The following is a 16,374-nucleotide window of genomic DNA, read 5'->3' as shown; positions in this document are numbered from 1 at the left end:
GTGGTCTGGATGTTAGCAGGTCGACTTGCTCTGGCGTGGGTCCTCTATGACTAGTCGGGCGGGCGGGGGCGGGGGGGGTTCCTGCAGTTTCGTGAGATTGTCTCGCTTGGTACTGCGGAGCGTGCTGTCTATTAATTATGTTGCCTCCTGTGGAAGTTTTGGGCTGCGCTGTTGAGAGCGCGATTCCTTTTAGAGTCCGGGCGAAGTGGGCACTGCTCGCCTTGTATAGTGTGGACCTGGTCATAGAGGCTGTTCCAAGTCCAAGGTGGCAGTGGACCTGTGCCAGGAAAACACATCTGGTTTTGAGGCACAGTCAAGGGGAAATACTTGCGTTACCCACCTATATGGTAGGCAGGCTTGAAGTATGTTGTGGTAGCAGCCGGTGGGAATGACCACTTGTTGCATTGGGGAAAGTAGAAGAAGCTTTTTCAGTCACTCCCTTTATTGCTGTGGCCACCCTTTCCTGCTGTTTTCTCAAGTTGTTGTGTGCCTGTGTGTATTATTATGTGCTAGGTGAACCTAGTAGAGGTGACAGATATTATGATTTTTCAACGCCGATACGATCACGATTATTGAGGACCAAAAAAAGCCAATACTATTAATCGGCCGATTTTTAAAAAACATTTATTTCTAATAATACAATTACAAACAATACTGAATGAACACTTACTTTAAACTTAATATAATACATCAATAAAATCATTAGCCTCAAATAAAATGAAACATGTTCAATTTGGTTTAAATAATGCAAAACAAAGTGTTGGAGAAGAAAGTTAAAGTGCAATATGTGCCATTTAAAAAAGCTAACGTTTAGTTCCTCTGCTCAGAACATGAGAACATATGAAAGCTGGTGGTTCTTTTAACAGGAGTCTTCAATATCCCAGGTAAGAAGTTTTAGGTTAGTTATTTATAGTAATTACTAGGACAATTCCTCTAACGATTTGTATTTCAATCTTATGACTATTGGATGTTCTATACATTTAGTATTGCAGTGTACAGATAGTTCGTACTACTGATACGATTTGTATTTCATATACCTTTGACTATTGGATGTTCTTATAGGCACTTTAGTATTGCCAGTGTAACAGTATAGCTTCCATCCCTCTCCTCGCCCCTACCTGGGCTCGAACCAGGAACACCTCGAAGCAGCGTTACCCATCGCTCCACAAAGCCGCGGCCCTTGCAGAGCAAGAGGACAACCACTCCAAGTCTCAGAGCGAGTGACGTTTGAAACGCCATTAGCGCGCACCTCGCTCAACTTAGCTAGCCATTTCACATCCGGTACACCAGCCTAATCTCGGAGTGATAGGCTTGAAGTCATAAACAGCTCAATGCTTGAGCACAGCGACGAGCTGCTGGCAAAACGCACGCAATTGCTGTTTGAATGAATGCTTGTAGCCTGCTGTGCCTACCATCGCTCAGTCTGAACTGCTCTATCAAATCATAGACTTAGTTATAACATAATAACACACAGAATACGAAGCCTTAGGTCGATTAAAACCTTATTATGGCTGCCAATCCTGTTAACGTGATAATATGGCAACAAGCCAGTTGAAAGTGCAGGGCGCCAAATTCAAACAACAGAAATCTCATAATTCCTCAAACATACATGTATTTTATACCATTATTAAAGGTAATCTTGTTGTTAATCCCACCAACACAAACGATTATGTTAGGTCACCGCAAAATCACAGAAAAACACAGCAATTTTCAGCCAACAGACAGGAGTCACAAAAAGCAGAAATAGAGAATAAAATTTAATCACTAACCTTTGATATTTGTGGATTTGGCAGTCAACAGAATTTGGAGTCAACAGAAATCAGTAATTACATTATAAAGTATTCCCTTACCTTAGATGATCTTCATCGAAGAATGCACTCCCAGGAATCCTAGTTCCCACAATAAATTGTTGTTTTGTCGATAATGTCATTTATTTATGTCCAAGTAGCTACTTTGTGTTAGCGTCGGTTTAGTACACAAATCCAAAAGTTGTGCAGGTCCAGCCGAACGTCGGACGAAAAACTTCAAAAAGTTATATTACAGGTCGAAGAACCTGTCAAACTAAGTTATAGGAATCAATCTTAGGATTTGTTGTTATCATAAATATTCAATAACCTTCCAATCGCGAGAATTCCTTTGTCTGTAGAAAAGCAATGGAACGCAGGTCGTATCATGTGAAAATGCCGCCTGACCAGGACCTGGGCTCTCTGCCAGACCACTGACTCAAAACAGCTCTGCTCCACATCACAGTAGAAGCCTCATTCAAGTTCTACAGACTGTTGACATCTAGTGGAAGTCTCGATAGGAAGTGCAAACAGATCCATATCCCACTGTGTATTCAATAGGGGCTGGGTTGAAAAATCCAATCCAAAATTCCTATTCCACTTCCGTTTGGATTTCTTCTTCAGGTTTTGCCTGCCACATGAGTTCTGTTATACTCACAGACATCATTCAAACAGTTTTAGAAACTTCAGAGTGTTTTCTATTCCAATACTAATAATAATATGCATATATTAGCAACTGGGACTGAGGAGCAGGACGTTTACTCTGGGCACTTCTGGCCCCCTTTCAGCAAGCTACTCAATACTGCCCCTGCAGCCATAAGAAGTTTTTAATATGGTTCGAATCCGGAAACTATCATCTCGAAAACAAGACATTTTATTATTTCAGTGAAATACGGGAACCGTTCCGCTATTTTATCTAACGGGTGGCATACCATAAGTCTAAATATTCCTGTTACATTGCACAACCTTCAATGTTATTCATAATCTCTGCGTTGCAATGAACGCAAGAGAAGAAGTGACACAATTTCACCTGGTTAATATTGCCTGCTAAAACCTGGATTTCTTTTAGCCCAAAATATGCAGGTTTAAATAATATATTACTTCTGGGAAGTTGACCTTATTTAAGAAAAAAGCTCGGACATTATGTTTAATGTAGTTACGGGGCTTACCAGAATCGTGCATCGATGTGCATTTTTCGCAAATGCGCTTTTGTTAACTTCATCCCCCGTTTGGCGAAGTGGCTGTCTTTGTTTAGGAAGAAATAGTCTTCACAGAAGTGTCGCAACAACCAAGTGTTACGCAGGCAATATTAACCTAAAATCTACAGGTTTAAAAATATATAACTTGTGGTATTGATTGTTAAAAAAGCATGAGGTTTGATGTTAGTACACAATTGGCGACAAGACAGTCCTTTGTCGCGAATAACGCGCCGCCATTGATTATACTGCAACGTAGAGACACGTGTATAAACTAGATAATAGTCAAATTAAACAATGGTTACGTTACAAAAGTGTTATTGATTGATTGATAGTTTGATTTATAAGATAAGTTTATGCTAGAAGCACAACTTACCTTAGCTTACTTACTATCGCATCGCGCGAAACAGGCCGTCTCCTCGTGGAGTGGACAATGGAATCAGGGATGGATAGAAGAGTTGGACTCAGGGTTTACATGTTAAGGTATGCAAGAGTTGAATACCCCGAGCAATGAGGAGAAGGTAAAAATCTGTCATTCTGCCCCTGAACAAGGCAGTTAACCCACCGTTCTTAGGCTGTCATTGAAAATAAGAATGTGTTCTTAACTGACTTGCCTAGTTAAATAAAGGATAAATAAAGGTGGAGAAAAAAATAAAATAAATTAAAAGGCCAAATCAGTGTCCAAAAATACCGATTTCCGATTGTTATGAAAACTTGAAATCGGCCCTAATTAATCGGCCATTCCGATTAATCGGTCGACCTCTAGAACCTAGTTGGTCCTCAGACAGAAGGTCTAGGGTGCCCTGGGTGTTTTGACACCAGAGTGTAGACACACTGTGTTTGGGAGAAAAAAAAATGTATTGTATATATTTCGCATTTGAGTCCATAAGGAGTACAATCTGTGTCTTGTGTATATCCTCAGTGGGTGTGGGAGGGTTGTCAGGAGGGCTATCAGGGTGGCTGACAGSGGGGGTGCTCAGAGGGGGTGAGATTCCCTGGGCTTGGGGTTCTTCATTTGTCTGTTCTGCTGTGATGTAGATGCTATGGTCAGGATCTGGTGTGGACTGTTCTGCTGTGGTGTTGAGACTTTTGTCGGGAGCTGAGGTGGGCTGTTCTGCTGGCTTAACTGCGGGAGTGGCCACCTCTCTAGTGGGTTGTTCTCTGTCACACGCCATTCCCCTCACCCTCTCCTCCAGCAGTCTGATCCTCTCCTCTAGTGCTCTGTTCTTCGCCTGCGCTTACTTTTTATATTGTTGAAGTTGTCTCACCACAGTCCAGAGTGCAGAGACGTCTCTCTCCACCTCCAGCWCTCCAGGTCTGGTTAAGGGGGTGTTGTTGTGCTGGACTGTTGTCTGGGTCTGTGCTGACCGGAGTGTAATCACCTGCTGTTCCAGCTCCACCTGCCTTACCTCTAGCTGGGTAAATGTATCCTTCATTTCAATGAGGGGGTAGTACTCTGTGCTGGGAGGTTTGACTCGTCTGTGGGATTGCTCATCTGTGGGGATATWTAATGAAGAGGTCTGGTCTKATCAGCTCGGGGTGGAGGTACCTATCTCAAGGGAGAGCTTCTCCTGCTGGGATAATTCTTTGATTAGGTGAAAGTCCAGCTGAAACTGTTGCCCTGTACCAATACTGTTCCAGACTCAWAGACATTTATATTAGCTGACTCAGAGTCCTCGTTTTCTAGTATCCTGAGTTTCCACCCCTCGTTAACASCCCCCCTCCCCTMTTAACAGGGGGATAGTGTGCTAACATAGCACTGTGCCATGCCAGGGGATGGTTTGTGTGGAAGATGAGGTTGCTGATGTTCCCATTTTTATAATAGTCAGCAAAAAGTGTCTCTTGATTTTTCATAAGGAGCTTCATTTTGTGATCTTTTCTTGCCTTATCATTCTTTACATACAGTACTCTGTATTTTAATTACCTCTGAACAGCGGGGGGCAGCTTTTAAGGTCTCTCTCTCTCTCATTCGCATTCTATCTTTTTCTCTGTCAGTACCACAGCCTGACACAAATCACTGTCTCGTTTCAGTAAAACACACTACAGTCTTCGTTATCACACCCACTTGATATACAATACCTGTCTCTTATACACATCTAGATGTGTATAAGAGACAGCACCTAGGGATTTGTAGTTGTCCACATATTCTAAATCAGAACCGTCCAGAGTAGTGATGATAGAAAGGTGGGCAGGTGCGGGCAGCGATCGGTTGAAGAGCATGCATTTAGTTTTACTTGTATTTAAGAGCAGTTGGAGGCCACGGAAGGAGAGTTGTATGGCATTGAAGCTCGTCTGTAGGTGTGTTAACACAGTGTCCAAAGAAGGGCCAGAAGTATACAGAATGGTGTCGTCTGCGTAGAGGTGGATCAGAGAATCACCGGCAGCAAGAGCGACATCATTGATGTATACAGAGTAAAGAGTCGGCCCGAGAATTGAACCCTGTGGCACCCCCATAGAGACTACCAAAGTTCCGGACAACAGGCCCTCCGATTTCACACACAGAACTCCGCCTGAGAAGTAGTTGGTGAACCAGGCGAGGCAGTGATTTGAGAAACCAAGGCTGTTGAGTCTGCCGATAAGAATGCGGTGATTGACAGAGTCAAAAGCCTTTGCCAGGTCGATGAATACAGCTGCACAGTACTGTCTTTTATCAATGGCGGTTATGATTTTGTTCAGAACCTTGAGCGTGGCTGAAGTGCACCCATGACCAGCTCAAAAAAACAGATGGCATAGCGGAGAAGGTACGGTGGGATTCGAAATGGTCGGTAATCTGTTTGTTAACTTGTCTTTCGAAGACCTTGGAATGGCAGGGTACGATAGATATAGGTCTGTAACAGTTTGGGTCTAGGGTGTCTCACCCTCCAAAGAGAGGGATGACCGCGGCAGCTTTCCAATTTTTGGGGATCTCAGACGATACGAAAGAGAGGTTGAACAGGCTAGTAATAGAGGTTGCAACAATTGCGGTTGATAATTTTTGAAAGAGAGGGTACAGATTGTCTAGCCCAGCTGATTTGTAGAGGTCCAGATTTTGCAGCTCTTTCAGAACATCAGCTATCTGGATTTGGGTGAAGGAGAAGCAGGGGGGGCTTGGGCAAGTTGCTGCAGGGGGTGCAGAGCTGTTGGCCGGGGTTGGGGTAGCCAGGTGGAAAGCAAGGCCAGCCGTAAGAAAATGCTTATTGAAATTCTTGATTATCGTGGATTTATCAGTGGTGACAGTGTTTCCTAGCCTCAGTGCAGTGGGCAGCTGGGAGGAGGTGCTCTTTTTCCCCTTGGACTTTACAGTGGCCTAGAACTTTTGGGAATTTCTGCTGCAGGATGCAAATTTCTGTTTGAAAAAGCTAGCCTTTGCTTTCCTAACTGCCTGTGTATATTGGTTCTTAACTTCCCTGAAAAGTTTCATATTGCGGGGGCTATTCGATGCTAATGCAGTACGCCACAGGATGTTTTTGTACTGATCAAGGGCAGTCAGGTCTGGATTGAACCAARGGCTATATCTGTTCCTGGTTCTACATTWTYTGAATGGGGCATGCTTATTTAAGATGGTGAGGAWARCACTTTTAAAGAATAMSCAGGCATTCTCGACTGACGGAATGAGGTCAATATCCTTCCAGGATAYCCGGGCCATGTYGATTAGAAAGGCYTGCTCGCGGAAGTGTTTTWGGGAGCGTTTGACAGTGATGAGGAGTGGTCATTTGACCGTGGACCCATTAGGGACGCATGCAATGARGCAGTGATTGCTGAGATCCTGGTTGAAGASAGCAGAGGTGTATTTAGATGGCAGGTTGGTCAGGATGATATCTATGAGGGTGCCCGTATTTACAGATTTGCGGTTGTGCCTGGTAGGCTCCATGATAATTTGTGTGAGATTGAGGGCATCTAGCTTACATTGTTGGACGGCCGGGGTGTTAAGCATATTCCAGTTTAGGTCAACTAACAGTACAAACTCTGAAGATAAATGGGGGGGGAGATTAATTCACATATGGTGTCCAGGGCACAGCTGGGGGATGAGGGGGGTCTATGCTAAGGGGCAACAGTGAGAGACTTATTTCTGGAAAGGTGGATTTTTAAAAGTAGAAGCTCGAACTGTTTCGGCACAGACCTGGATAGCATGACAGAACTCTGCAGTCTGTCTCTGCAGTAGATTGCAACTCCACCCCCTTTGGCAGTTCTATCTTGGCGGAAAATGTTGTAGTTGGGTATGAAAATTTAAGAATTTTTGGTGGCCTTCCTAAGCCAGGATTCAGACACTGCTAGGACATCAGGGTTGGTAGAGTGTGCTAAAGCAGTGAAAAAAACAAACTTATGGAGGAAGCTTCTGATGTTAACATGCATGAAACCAAGGCTTTTACGGTTGCAGAAGTCAACAAATGATAGCGCCTGGGGAATAGGAGTGGACCTGGGGGCTACAGAACCTGGGTCAACCTCTACATCAGCAGAGGAACAGAGGAGGAGTAGGATAAGGGTACGGCTAAAGGCTATATGAACTGGTCGTCTAGTGCGTTGGGGAGAGAGAATAAAAGGAGCAGATTTCTGGGCGTGGTAGAATAGATTCAAGGCCTAATGTACAGACAAGAGCATGGTAGAATGTGAGTGCAGTGGAGGTAAACCTATGCGTTGGGTGATGATTAGAGAGGTTTCGTCTCTGGAGGCATCAGTTAACCTAGGTGAGGTCTCCTCATGTGTGTGGGGTGGGACTAAAGAGCTATCTAAGGCATTTTGAGCGGGACTGAGGGCTCAGTGAGATAATACAATAAAAACTAGCCAAGACAGCAGTAGACAAGGCATATTGACATTAGAGAGAGGCATAAAGCAAACACAGGTGTTGATCAGGAGAGCTAAGACAACAATGGGTAAATGGCGATGAATGGGCAGAGATGTTCAGTTAGGTTCATACAGGACCTGAGTTCGAGGCTGGGGCTGACGGGTAAACAAAATGAGGTACCATGTTATTGAAACAGTGCTCGGGGCATCAGCTCTGTAGCCGAGTGATCATAGAGTCAAAAGAGCAGCAATAGGTGAGTCAGGGTGCTGTTCGGTAGTCACTACTATGCTAGGCGAGCAGGAGACACAGCATTCAGAAAAGCTATAACGAATTCCATCCAGGGCTAGCCAGTAACCAGCTAACCAGCTACTTGTCTTTTCATTCCATGGCTAGTGTCCTCGCATTTTCCCGGGCATCAGCACCTTGCTTCAACAATAACCGCCAGTTGCATAGCGAGAATCAACCAGCGATTATTTGGACTGCTTACCTATACCATTCACCGAATTCCTGGCTTAGGAAGGCCACCAATAATAAATCGTGAAAGTTTCACTATACCCCACTACAATTCACCAAATAGAACTGCCAAATGGTTGAGTTGCACCTCTACTGCAGATAGAACAGATTGCAGATGTCTCTTGGCGGCTATCGGTCTCTTGTGCCAAAACAGTTCGAGCTTCTTACTTTATTAATAATTCCACCTTTCCCATAGATATGTCTCTCACTGTTGCGTTCCGCTTAGCAATATACCACCCTACATCCCGAGCTGCCTGGAACAATGTGAATTAATCTTCCCCATTTTTCATTCGAGATTTCATGGTTATGTTAGTGACGTAAACTGGAATATGCTGAACACCCCGACCGTGTCAACAAGTAACTAGTATGCCTCAATCTCACACAATATCATTGGAGACCTACCAGCACAATCCGCAAAGTTGTTAATACGGGCACACCTCATATATATCATCCTGACCAACCGGCCATCTACAATAACCTCTGCTCTCTTAACCAGATCTCAGCAATCACTGCCTTTCATTGCATGCTCTAATGGGTCCACGAGGTCAATGACACTCCTCATCACTGTCAACGCTCCCTAAAACACTTCCGCGATAAGCAGCTTCTAACACACATGGCGGCGTATCTGGAAGGTATATTGACACTCTTTCCGTCAGTCGAGACATGCCTGGTATTCTTTAAGTGTTTTCCTACACCTATCTTCAAATAAGCCATGCCCATTCAGAAAATGTAGAACGGAACAGAATTAAGCTTGTTAATCCAGACTGACATCCCTTGTCCAGTTACAAAACATCTGTGCGTACCTGCCATTAGATCGAATTAGCCCCGCATATAGAACTTTCAGCGAATATGCGAACCAATTACACAGGCGTTATGAAAGCCACAAGTCTAGCTTTTTCTAAATACAGAAATTTGCATCCTGCAGCGATAATCCCAAAAGTTCTAGGACACTTTAAAGTCAGGGTAAAAGAGCACCTCCTTATCTGCTGCCCACTGCACTGAGGCTAGGAAACAACTGCCCCACTGATACAATCCACATAATCAAGAATATTCAATAAGCAATTTTCCTACGCTGGCTTGCTGCTCACCTGCTACGCCCATACCCCGGCCAACAGCCCAATCAGCTAACTTGTTTCTCATAATATCACTGCCTTCGCCTGTTCCAACTACTTCTCAGGCGATTCTGTGTTGTGAAATCGGAGGCCTGTTGTCTCGGAACTTCTGGTAGTCTCTATGGGCGGATGATCCACAGGTTCTCTCAATTCTACGGCGACCCTTTACTCTTTGATACACAAGAATATGTTCGCTCTTTGTGGTGAATTCTTTCTGACCACCTCCTTACGGCAGGACTGACACATTCCTTTATCTTACGGCCCTTCGTTCGGACACTCTGTGTTTAACAACCTACCGACGATGTTCAATGCATACAACTCTCTTCCGTGCCGCCAACGGCTCATTAAAGCAAGTAAAACTATATGCTAGATAGCTCTTCAACCGATCGCTGCACGCACATGCCCACCTTCTATCATCACTACTCTGGACGGTCTGAATTAGGAATATGTGGACCACACTACCAATATTCTAGGTCGTTCTGGTAGAGACTGAATAAACTCTCCTTTCCGACTGTAACTCCTCCTCCTTCTCATTCTGTTAAATCATAACTCTGTTAAAACTACAATCTCACCCATCCTTACATCAGTGATGTCATTTACATAATAGCTCTCCAACACTCTACCAGCAATTTGCGTCTTCACCGTGCCATCCGTTTGCACCAAAGCCCACTTATACCCCTGCACCTGTATGCTCTCGTTGGGTTGCCCTCGCTTGCATATTCGATCGCCAAATCCCACAGGCTTCAGGTCATCTAAGAAGTCTTCTAAGCGGTATAGCACAACCTTTCTAAATCAAAATCATCATCAATTTTATTAGTCTACATATCACATGGTTAGCAGATGATACCGCAGAGTGTACGAAGCTTGTGTCTTCTAGTTCGACAATCGTAATTAACCACAAGGTAATCTAATCACTAACAATTCCACAACTATCCCTTATACACACAACAAGTTGTAAAGGATAAAAATATGTACATAAAGATATCATATGATTCAGTGGTGGTACAGAACGGCTAGGCAAGGATGCGTCAGTATAGATGGTATAGAGGACAGGTAGTATACATATGAGATGAGTACTGCGTAGGTATGCAAACATAAAGTGTCATTAGTTTAAAGGCTAGTGGTAACATGTATTACATAAAGATGGCAAGATGCAGAGCCATTATAGATCCGATTACATTGAACATGGTATTAGTAGGGTATGTAACAGTAATTAAGTGCATTGTTTTAAGTGGCTAGTGGTACATTTTTACATAATTCCATCAATTGCCCATCTTTTGAACGTGGATGGGAGTTGAGTCAGTATGTTGCAGCGGCCGCAATGTTATTGTTGGCTGTTTAATAGTCTATGGCCTGCAGATAGGAAGCTGTTTCTTCGAGTCTATCTTGTCCTGCTTTAATGTCACCTGTACTGGACCTCGGCCGTTGGATGACTAGCGGATACGGAACAGCGTGGCTGGTGTGCTGTCGCTCTGATGATCTTTATGCCTTCCTTTGACTCGTCGTGGTGCTACTGCCTGGAGGCTAGTAGTTTGCCCCCGCGTGATGGACTCGTTTCTGTCAGACATGCTCATCATACTCTTGGACCTTGCGTTGTGGCGGCAGTTTGCCCGTACCAATGCGGTGATATCAGGCCCGAAGTCATGCTCTGATTGTTGCACTCTGGTAGACCGTTTGAGTGCTTTTTTTGACAAGCCTCGAATTCTTCTTGCAGTCTTCCTGAGGTGTGAGATCGCTGCTAGCGCCTTCTTCTCGACGCTGTCTGTAGTGGGTGGACCAATTCTGTCCTGATGTGTACCTACCCGGCGGACTTAAACTTCCACCATTCTCCCTACTGAGCAACCATCTGATTGGATTAAGGCGGTGGCTCCCTCTGCGGTTTGCCTTGAAATGCACAATCATCTCCTTTGTTTGTTGACGCTTGGTGTTGAGCGTTTAAATTTTTCCTTGACACCACCACATCGATGGGCCCTCGACACTCCTCCTGTTAGCCGTTTTTCGTCGTTCGTTGTATCAAATAGCCTACCACTGTGTAGTGTCATCCGCCATACTTATGATTGAGTGGAAGGCGTGCATGGCTACCATTTGTGATTGACAGGAGTTACGAGAGGGTCAGACGCACCTTGTGCGGGCCCAGTGGTTGAGATTCAGCGGGGTGATGTGTTACCTACCTCACCCTGGGGCAGGCGTCAGGAATCCCAGGACCCTCAGTTGACTAGGCGGGTCGAGATCTCCAGACGTCTCGGCTATGCGAGTGGAGGGTACTATGGTTAAATGATTGAGCTGTAATCGATGAACAGAATGCTCCATGGGTATTCCTCTTGTCCAGAATGGTTAGGCAGTGTCAGTGTGGTTGCGTTGTCGGTTCGTGGACCCTATTGGCGGTAAGCAATTGGCGTGGTTCTGGTGTCGGTAGGGTGGGATTATATTGGTCCGTGAACTATGTCTTCAAAGCACTTCATGATGACGCGAATGAAATGCTACCGTGGCGGTAGTCGTTTTGCTCAGTTACCTTACCGTTCTTGGGAACAGAAACCATGGGGCCCTCTTGAAGCCAGGTCGGGACACAGAGTGGATAAGATTGAGTTGATATGATCCGTAAACTGATCACCAGCCTAGCTGGATCCTGCGCTTGCTCTGAGTGACCGGCTGAGGGAATGCGTTGGGCCTGCATTGCAGAGGGGTTTTAACACGTTTAAAGTGTTTCATACTCACCTCAGGCTCAGTGAAGGGAGCCCGAGGTTTGTTTAGGAGCCGTTTCTTGGCACTGTTATTGTCTCAAAGCGGGCAAAAACGTTTTTTAGCCCCTTCTGGCAGCTAAGACATCTTGTGTCCGCGACGGCGGCTGTATTTCTTTTTGAATCGTGATTGACTGTAGACCCTTGGCACATTAACCTCTTGTTCTGAGCTGCATGCATTGCGACTCGATTTTGCTCTGTTACTGGACTAGCCGTTTGATTGCTTGCGGAGAGATTAGCTACTACTGTTTGTATATTGGTCATGCTTCCTAGGTCACCTTGCTCCCCTGGGTAATAAAGCATGGTCTCGCCTTCTTCAGTTTCCACGCGAATGCTGTCATCATCCAACGTGTTTCGGTTTCGAATGTTGTTAATCGTTGCTTTGTGGGTACGAGCATCGATCAATGCACTCTCTTAATGCAACCCCACCGAAATCAAGCTATTCGTCAAAATTGTTTGGTTGGACGCAATGCGAAACATATCTCCAATTCCAGCGTGTGATCGAAGCAGTCGTGAAGCTGAATCAAGATTGGCGACGACCTCAGCGGTATTTGAACAGACCTGAGCCTGGATGCTTGTTGTTTTAGTTCGTTTTAGGCTGAATCAACAAATGGATGTCTTGCGTGGTCAGCTTTTCTCGAAAGCCGGGGGCGTGGGAGGCCTGATAGGCGTTCGCGGAAATAGTGTAGTCTGTATTAACACCTGATCTAGCGCTTTTTCCACCTTGGTCGCACAACTGATATGCTATGAATTTAGGAGTTTTGTTTAGATTTACCTTGTTACATCCCTCAGCTACGATGAGATGCAGTCCTCAGTGTTGTTCCCAGTTACAAGACGTCAGTAGTAAAGTTGTCATTAGCCTATCATGTTTGTCTGTTGGGGCGGATATATATAACGCTGTGATTATGATGAAGAGACTCCCTTGTAGAAATTTGCGTCGAATTTTAATTGTTGAGGAGTTTCTGTAGATCGGTGACAGATGACTTGGAGTCATGTTGTGTGTTGATATCACACAGTCTCGTTAATCCTATAGGCTCCCCGCCCTCTCTTTACCAGAAAGAGTTTTGTTCTGTCGCGCTTGATGCCATGATGAACCAGCTGGCTGCACCGACTCAGTTAGCGTGCTCTTGAGTTTATGGCATGCTTTCCGGGAAAGCAGAGACTTTACAATCGTACTCGTTTTCTTCTTCATTGAATGTCCCCGGCTCGGATTCGATCAACCCTTATTGTGCAAGAGAGTGGAGACTATTGCTCGAAGTAGACTATGCTAGGAGGGAGCGCCATGTGCCCGTTCTCGAAGCCTGGCCAGGTAGGAGCCGCCTCGTTGGCCCCTTACTGTCGTGCACTAGATCGCGGGCTGGATCGATCCATAGGTAGTGGGTGGAAGGGCAAAACACTATGTCCGTTTCTTAGAAATCATATCCTGGTAGAACAGCATGTAGTTAGACGATTAATCGTATCAGTGCAGTAGTTCCTCCCGATGTTATGTAATGAAACCTAAATTACGGGCACCTTGTACCGATGTAGAAAAACAAGAGCTATAAGAAACAATAATACTGATAATATTTCCAGAACGCGAAGCGCGATCGTGATTCTAGTTTCATGTCGGACTTCGTGTCCGAGTGTGATGATCTCAGGGTTCACTGGGTCACTCATAGCTGGCACCCACACGATAGCATGACCCAGCAGTATATTTTTCACACTAGTCACCCCACAAGCCAAGTCCTACTGGTCCGCCTTCTGCCAGTTCTCTGCTGCCATTGACGGGAACGAATATGGCAAAATCACTGAAGCTGGTGACTCATATCTCCCCAACTAATTTAAGCATCACTGTGCTGAGCAGCTTACAGATCAAGTAGCACAGTACTAGTCCATCTTGTAAGTAGCACATCCCAACTACCTCATCCCCATATTGTGTTTTCTCTTCTCCTTTGCACACCAGATCTTTACTTGCAAATGTCATCTTCTGCCACATCTATCACTCTCAGTGCTTTATCAGAGGTGTAATTGCTAATTGTAATTATTTCGTCCGCCATGCCTATTTATTGCCTTACCTCCCTAATCTTACTCAATTTGCACACACTGTATATAGACTTTCTATTGTGTTATTGACTGTACATTTGTTTACTCCATGTGTAATTCTTGTTGTTTTTTGTGTCCAGCTTTGCTTTATCCCTTGGCCAGTCGCGTTGTAAATGAGAACTTTTCTATCTGGCCAGCAGTTAAATAAAGTGAATTAGAGAGATATTCTGTTTACTGTGCTGTATATCAATGTGGTGTGATGACGAAGACTATAGCTTGTTTTACTGAAACGAGACAGGGATTTGTGTCAGCTAGTGTACTGACAGAGAAAATATATTAGAATACGAAAGAGAGAGAGAGAGACCTTAAAGCTGGCCCCTTTCAGAAGTAATTAAATCACAGAGTATGATGTAAAATGATAGCAAGAAGATACAAAATGTAAGCTCCTTATGAAATCAAGAGAGCACTTTTTGTATGACTATTTATAAAATGGGTACATCACGCAATCTATCTTCCACCAAACCATCCCCTGGCATGGCACTAGTGCTATGTTAGCACACTATCCCCTCTGTTAATAGGGGAGGAGGTGGTGTACTACGACGATGGTGAAACTCAGGATCACTTAAACGGAGACTCTGAGTCAGGCTAATATAAATGTCTTATGGGTCTGGAACAGTATTGTACAGTTGCAACTCAGTTTCTAGCTGGACTTCCCTATCAAGAATTCTTAGCGCAGCAGGAGATCTCTCCCTGAGAAAGTACTCCACCCGAGCTTAGACCAGACCTCTTCATTATTATATCCCACAGGATGAGCAATTCCAAGACCGATCAAAACTCCCAGCACAGAAGTACTACCACTCATTGAAATGGAAAGATCATTTACCCAGTAGAGTAAGCATGTGAGCTGAACAGCCAGGTGATTTACACTCGTTCAGCACAGGACCAGAAACATTCCAAGCACAACAACACCCCCTTAACCGACCTGGAGAGCTGGAGCGTGGAGAGAGTACGTCTCTGCACTCTGACTGTGGTTAACAACTTCAACAGATAAAAGTAAAGCGCACGCGCGTCAAACAGCGCACTAGATGAGTAAGGATCAAGGACTGCTGGGAGGGAGGTCGGGTATGCGTGTGACAGAGAACACCCTAGAGAGGTGCCCCTCCGACAGATTTAGCCAGGCAGAACAGCACCTCCAGCTCCCGACAGTGCTCAAACACATCAGAACAGCTCCCAGATCTGCAGAACTACATCACAGCAGAACAGAAAATGAAGAACCCCAAGCCCAGGGCATTCACCCTCTGAGCACCCCCCCTGTCAGCCACCTGATAGCCCTCCTGACAACTCCCAAACCCATGAGGATATTACACAAGACACAGATTGGTATCCTATACTCAAATCGAAATATAATATAAGATATTCTCCACACAGATTGTCACACTCTGGTGAATTCAAAAAAGCACACAGGCACCTTAGACCTCTGGTGTGAAGACAACTAGGTTCTAGAGGCACTCGACGATTAATCGAGGCGATTATTAGGCGATTTCAAGTTTTCATAACAATCGCGTATTTTTAGACACCGATTGCCTTAAAATTATTATAATTTTTTTAACCTTTATTTATCTTTTATTAACTAGCGGCAAGCTCAGTTGAAGACCAACATTCCTTATTCAACGACGCTCTAAGACGGTGGTTATGTTAACTGCCTCTGTTTCAGTGGGGACAAATGAATGACAGATTTTTACCTTCTCCTCTAGCCTCAGGGGATTCAATCTTGAACTTACAGTAAACTAGTCCCAAACTCTCTATCCACCTGATTGAATGACTGTCCACGGAGCTGCCTGTTCCATGCTCAGAATGCAGTAGAACCCATGTAAGTGCTTATCTAGCATTAAACTTACTTATAAAACAACAATCAATCATATCACTGCGGATACACTATTGTTGAATATATATAGATTTATCTACGTTGTCCTATCGGTGAGATAATCAATCGGCGCGTTATTCCGAAAAAGAGTCGTTGCGCCAAGTTTACCTAACAAAAATTCAAAGCCTTTTTAAAATCAATTACACAAGTCATATATTTTTTAACACTGCAGATTTAGTAATTATTGCCTGCTACTAACCTTGGCTGTGGCGAACTCGTGAGATCTATTCTTTTCCTAACAACAGACAGCCACTTCGCAACGGGGTGTTAACAAAAGCGCAGTTGCGAAATGCACAATCGCATGCACGACCCTGACAACCAGT

This window comes from Salvelinus sp. IW2-2015, linkage group LG18 (genome assembly GCF_002910315.2).
Source record: "Salvelinus sp. IW2-2015 linkage group LG18, ASM291031v2, whole genome shotgun sequence".
Taxonomy (NCBI): domain Eukaryota; kingdom Metazoa; phylum Chordata; class Actinopteri; order Salmoniformes; family Salmonidae; genus Salvelinus; species Salvelinus sp. IW2-2015.
Note: the sequence above shows the minus strand (reverse complement) of the source record.